Source organism: Mauremys mutica, chromosome 5 (genome assembly GCF_020497125.1).
Source record: "Mauremys mutica isolate MM-2020 ecotype Southern chromosome 5, ASM2049712v1, whole genome shotgun sequence".
Classification (NCBI taxonomy): domain Eukaryota; kingdom Metazoa; phylum Chordata; order Testudines; family Geoemydidae; genus Mauremys; species Mauremys mutica.
In genome coordinates this window covers 57,569,698-57,576,349 of record NC_059076.1, presented here as the reverse complement: position 1 = coordinate 57,576,349, position 6,652 = coordinate 57,569,698, and positions in this window count along the sequence as shown.

Below are 6,652 nucleotides of genomic sequence, written 5' to 3'. Positions count from 1 at the left end.
CTCTACCTACTTGTGCCTTTCAACATTTCTGTAATTCATTCATTGACTGCTTCCTCCCCCGTTCTTTATTTTTCTATCAGGAATACAATAAAAATATTTTGTGTACGTAGTGCTTAGTGCTTACTTATAAGAATGCATATTGAATCCATCAGTACATTACAAAACAGGACTTAGACAAGAGATTCTGTAAGCCACTATACCAAATAATAGACGCTATTAATAAAAAATTGAAAATATGATGTATCATACTTTTGGAAAATCCACCTTGAACATTAATTTCTAGGCATCATACTGATTTCTTTATCCAGAACAGTTGGGTTTTTTTGTGTGTGCAGGGAATAAGTGAAATGAGGACATGTAGTGTGGCTTTTAAAGAAAAGTGGGATATTAAATCAGTTCTCGCTACAGTGTGAAAAGTGCTCTTGCCACAGAACTGTAGGATGGTGCAATTTGCCATAATACAAATCAGACTGACATTTTTCTTTACATTATTAAAACAGCTAATATAAAATGCATTGTGGGAAAACAAGTTGTAAAAAAGTTAATAGTGCTATCACCAAGAGGTCTAATCAAAGCGATACAGCCCAACAGGATAATCTTCCATATAGTGTACTGGTACGCAAGCAGCACGGTGCCTCAACATGCACTATTCCTTGATCAGAGCTGTTTTGCCTATTGGCAGGCTAGTGCATGCTCTTGCTACTAAGAAAGCCTGCTCTGATCAAGATGGAGACATGCATGTCAGGACACATCCTCTTCATGAGCTGCATCAGGGCTACAGAGGCAGCTGCAGGTTGTACTTTGAGCATGCCTACTTCAGTGCTTTTCCAGCTAGTTCTTAAGAATTGACTAGATCACATTACTTTTGTTCAGGACTGGGAAGTAACTAGGAAATTGTGATGTCCTGTACCCATTGGCTCTAAGATGGGAGAGCGATTCCCATCTTGTATAGACAGTGGCAAGCAGCTGAGCTAGTCTGTGCTAAATTCAGACCCATTGATTTCAGGTGGATTTTGTACTGAGGGCAGCTAGCCCACACTACCACTTGCCTCAGCCATATTACCATGGCTATGCTACTACAATGACTACTAGAGCAAGTAGGTCCATGTGAGCTGGGAATCAAATCCCCGAGTGCATAGTGTAGACATAGCCTAAGTTTGTCTAGAAACCAAAGTATAGCCTTCTTTAGTTAGGAGAGAAACTGGTATTTTCTCTTTTAAAACATTTCCCCCTCTCCCAGATGTAGGTTTCCTTTATCATCTCCTTCACTCTCCCCTTCATTCCTGCTGGTCTTCATTTTTCATTTCTTGTTGCCCATAGACCACCAAATCTTCTACTCAAGCCCCAAGGAGGCTGCTGTTGAAAAATATTTAAAACCACACACTTGCTACAAGCTGACACTCTGCTGCACAGATTCCAGATGGCACTCAGAAGACCATAGTCTAAGCCTGTGCTCATGCTCAAGGGACAAGTCAAACTGACATTACTATAACAATTTGCTGTCGCAGGACTGTTTTTCAAGTGTGTGTAGGTTTTTGTCCCTTTCATAATCTGGTTTGTGTACTTTGTGTTTACTTTTTAGTTGTCAAGGTTTTCTTACAAAGAGCATCAGAAGTGTTTCATTGGTCACATTTGAACTAACACTTTAGAAGCCTGTTAATTTCCTAAACCACAGTCACTCAAACTCCATCTTAATCTACATTCCAGGAGTTTAAAACCAGATTAGACCATTAGGTCATCTAATCTGATCTCCTGTATATCACAGACCATTAAATCTACTGAACCCCATAACTTGTTTGGTTAAGATTTATCTTCCTGAAAGGCATCCACTCTTGATTTGAAGACAGCAAGAGATGGAGAATACACTACTACCCTTGGTTAATCACCCTCATGCTTAAAAATGTGTGTCTCATTTTAATTTGTTTAGCTTCTGCTTCCAACCATTGATTTTTGCTTCACCCTGCTCCACTAAAGAGCTCTTTAGTACCTACTATTTTCTGTGTATCATCTTTGTATACTCTTAAATCTATATATTTTAGTATGCCCCCCTCGGAGGAAGCAACGAGACAAGAAGAGAATCCAAATCATAATGAACCTTTAAAACAAGAGACTCCTGTGCCAAAGTGGAAGAGTAGCAAAGAATGCTAAGCGAGGTCACATTACTGCAGAAAATGGGATCCTGTCACTACAAATTAGTTGTTTATTGGGTGCAGACTGACTAAAATGGCTCATCCCTAGAACTGAAACAGAAGTAATTGTTCAGATGAGATTCCGGTTTCATTTCATAGAGTAGCCTGTGCAAGAGGGACAGGGAAAGAAGAGCAAGCTAGAAGAGATAAGTGGCTTGGCTTTATTCAGTTACCTATGCCAGGCACCCTCTTCATCTTATAGTAAGAATCAACTCAGTATCCAGTGCCACTATTTGTTTTGGGTATACATAACAGTCCAATACTACACTCCATTGGTGAGAAATGCACAGGACCAGATGCATAGAAAAAAATAAGTTAAGGGGATAGCTACACAATCCAGTAACAAAATGACTGATTACCCTCCGTATTAAAAATGGATTTTTTAAAAAATGTGAAGGATAATCCTGAAGACTTAGTACAACTGTACATACTGCACTGAATCAAATAGACTGCAGGCCTCAGGAGAAATGTCCAACATTTTGTATCTTTTCTATAAGGTTGACTAACAAACATGGAAAAAGCAGACTTGTGAATAAACTATCAGAATATTTACTCATACTGCTCCACAGGGCAGGTCTAGGATACTGTGACAGACAGTAATATTACCATCACTTCACTCCTTTTGACAAAGTTAGATACTTTGCTTTTAAAAGGCAGCTCTACTCTATATTTTCCAGTTTTAAAGATAAGGAGTTTTACTCTCATATATTCAGATGTTTACTTAAGACCAAAATTTCAAGTTATTTAAAAAAAAGTAATCTCCATCTAAGTTAACAAAAGGTAATCACGGACAAGGAACTGAATCTTATTCAACATGAGGTGTAACTTAATTTTATACTTTACTAGATCCATTCCCATTTCTGTTACGTTGTTTAAAACTCCAAGGTGTTGAGATCCAATTCAGAGTAAGTAACCAAGAAATTGTAAAGGTTTCAAAAACACACTAAACAGATATCGTAGCAGTATACAGACATCACAAATTATTTTTAGAAAGTCAACAAGATTTATATTTTTACAGGACAAACAGAAAAACACAACTGACCCTTCCAAAAATATTTCATATTTACACAGCCACTTTAAAAATAAACTTCAATTTTTTTTACCTAAAGTGTTTGAGTAATCCAAGATCACTATAAACTGCTCCAGAGAAACAAAACATTGCTCTTTTTGTTTACTTTGTGCATTAGACTGCATTGCATATAGTCGGCCAATCCCACAGGCAGTCAGGCAATTTCCTGTTTGTGTAGGTTTTCCCAGACAGCAATGGGGGGTGGAGTGGGGGGGAAGCCATCTAAAAATATTCACCAGATAAATGCAACTGTAAAACAAAGAAAAATTGGCAAGGAGACCTAAAGGTGGGTGTCGTTTCTTTTAACCCATTTTCTGAAGGTAACTGGATTTTAAGTTTGTGAGAGATGTCAGTGGCAAAGTGAACTAGTCATTTAATCTTTAGAAAACCTAGTCCCAAACCTCAACCACAACATAAGTGAAATTACTGTTTGATCATTCTAATTTGTTCACATCCTTTGGAGAAGGCGGGTTTTTTCTGTATTTCTATCATCATCATCTCTGGTTACCTGCTTGATATTATTCTGTATAAGTGCATGAAGTTACATGAAAGGAGTTTACGGGTTTACAAAAAGGACACTAAACAATGACAGAGGTGAGACACCTCCAGAGAGAATACCAAGGATCCTCAACAGAATTATAGAGACATTAAATGGGAAAGGCCTGGCTCCAGCCAAGCTAGGCTTATTTTTCCCAGGTCAAACACTAGGGTCCAAGGAATACTAACCCATTAGACACCCCTGCCCTACAGTGGGGGAGTGAGTGGGCAGCTGGAGATAGAGATACTGAGAGAATGCTGTAGGGGTTGACTCTCTCGTAGCTCAGGAGTAGGGATGTCTAGGCTGAGTAGAATTTACCCAAAACTTGCAAGGAAAGAACAGTTGAAGATTAATGTGTGGAGCTTTCTTTGTTATTTTAACCCATTTCTCTGTGTTCCTGTTGATAAGAATATTTTATAAAAGGATGAGCTATTTGTTGAATACATTTTCTAGTTCAAAATCCCCCAAAAGAGAAAGCTCTTGCAAGGGAGCCAAAACAAACTAGCCCTGCTAAATAAGCCATGGCGAGAAACAGAGGTGCGGAAGCCTAGGGACACAGAGTGGTAGGATGATTCTAGGAGCCACATAGAAGTCCAGGGCCATCACCAGTAAGGTGCATTCTTAAGACTACATAAAATATAGCATGCTCTGTGCTCCATGATGCATCTCCAGGCTCCATGACCGAGAACCTGATGCAGAGGCCCAGGACGGGAATAGCAGAGGTACTGCAGACAAGCCAAGATATTATAAGATGTCAAAAAAACTGTCTGGAAGCTTGAATAGCATCTACTTCCACTTTTCAAGGATCAAGATAGGTTGGTCTGACTCATGAGCACTAGTCATTTTAAAAAACAATTTTTTTTTAAAAGTTATACTGTTCATTATATATAATTTGATTGGCTGTTCAATTAGTCAAATAAAATAAGTCCTTAAAAACATACATTTTCTTTACATTTAAAAACCAAAAAGGTATAAAAAAAGTTCGATTTGTCATGGGAGCAAAGAAGTTTTCCTGATCCACATTTGTTGCTTTTAGTATTTATTTCAAGTCTTTGCTATTGTTCACATAAACACCTGAAATATGCACATTTCTCAAAAGTCCTGGCACTGTCAAAGGAGTGTTTTGTTAAAACCAAGCAAAACAAAGAAACATTAACAAATAAATAATAAAAAAATATCCTAGTTCTTACATAGTGCTTTGTAGTAGTAGCTCTCAAAGCACTTTACAAAGGTTAGTATGAATATCCTCATTTTACAGATGGTGTCAAACTGGAACTTTACCTAGAAGTGTAAGTGCTTATTTTAAAGACAAACTGACCCTGGATTCAATTGTGCAAGTGCTTTACCTCTATGCTCCTCTTCACTGTACACCCAAATTTATATTTCTCACGGAAGTTTGGTACTCATTTATAATTTCATATATCAGCTCATTTGTTGTTAATATCAGAAACTAATTAATGATGCAGATATTACTTAAGTGGATCCTACAGCACTTTCTACACTGTGCACCTGAATTTGGATTATCCTGTGCATGCTGAGGAAGTAGAGAAAGAACTGACAGGGATTTGTAGGGGATCTTAATGCTAGACAGTCTGTTAGCAAGAGTCAGGGCTAGCTGTAACCCTAATAACACGAGATTTGTAGAAGTGAGGATTGCGTGAGGCGAGTGGGAAAGAACTGTGTGAGAAGTTGTTGCGACCTTGTGTCGATAATGAGGAATGTAGACTGGCGTCTCTTTAGAAGTGAGAAAAACAAGATATCAGGATGACCTATGTATAAACAAAATGCAGCTGTTGCTTATTATTGTCTGTAACAAAAAGGTATAAATGCTGGCTGTAATTGTTTACATGTGGAGAGACCTGCCTAGGACTGGGGCACCCCTGTGTCCTAGGGCACTCCCTCCCTCTACACAATTGTAAAGAGAAAATAAAGTATCTGACTCTGCTGCACCCAACCAAAAAAGTGAGAACTAAGTTTTTCTCCAACAATTCTCTCTAGCAATTTTAGAGGTATGTGCGCCACTAACCTATGCATAATTTTAAAGGGTGCCATGTATAAATGTAATCAGGAGGTAGAGATTAAGGCCCAGATCCACAAAGGTATTTTAGGCTCCTAACTTCCACTAATTTCAGTACAAAATGGGAGACTAAGCACCTTTGGGATCTGGGCCTAAGACACCAAAACAAAGTTGTCTTCATTTAAAATAAATAAATAAATTCCTGAACCGCAACACATTTCAGTATTAAAACTAAAACCCTCTTATCAATTTCTCTTTAAACAGAGTAATGAAACCAGCGGCACATCGCTAGCATGACCCACAAGAGGACTGACCATTGTGCCCCATTGTCTCAAGGCACAGATTGAGGTACTTTCCCTGAGCCAAATCTTCCTTTGGATACCAACACAAGGGAAGGGGGAATAAAAAGGGTAGCTTCTAGTCAACCAAGCAGTTTCCAAGAACATTTTAGGTCACCAGGTGCAAGACAAGATGCCTCAGATTGTCAATAGAATGTTAGTGCTGGTCTTTCTTGAGCATCTTAATCTGTATCTGTCTTCTCAGAGAGCTAGGAGACTTAACACAGAGAGGCTCCAAAAGGTCAGACTAGATAATCACAATGGTCCCTTCTAGAAGGCGGCCTGTAAAACTGAGATTACCACAGAGATCAGCACAGCCCAGGAGTCAGTATGTCACTGGAATAAAGAAAGTGTCTTCAGATGCTCCTCAGAGAGGCTGGAAGTGCCCAGGAGGGACAAACCATAAGTAACATCATTAGTGATTCTCTTCCAAGGCATAAAGTTCCTATTGTTGGACAAGCATAAAAGAAAAGAATCTGGATACTGGGAAGTGCAGGCAGT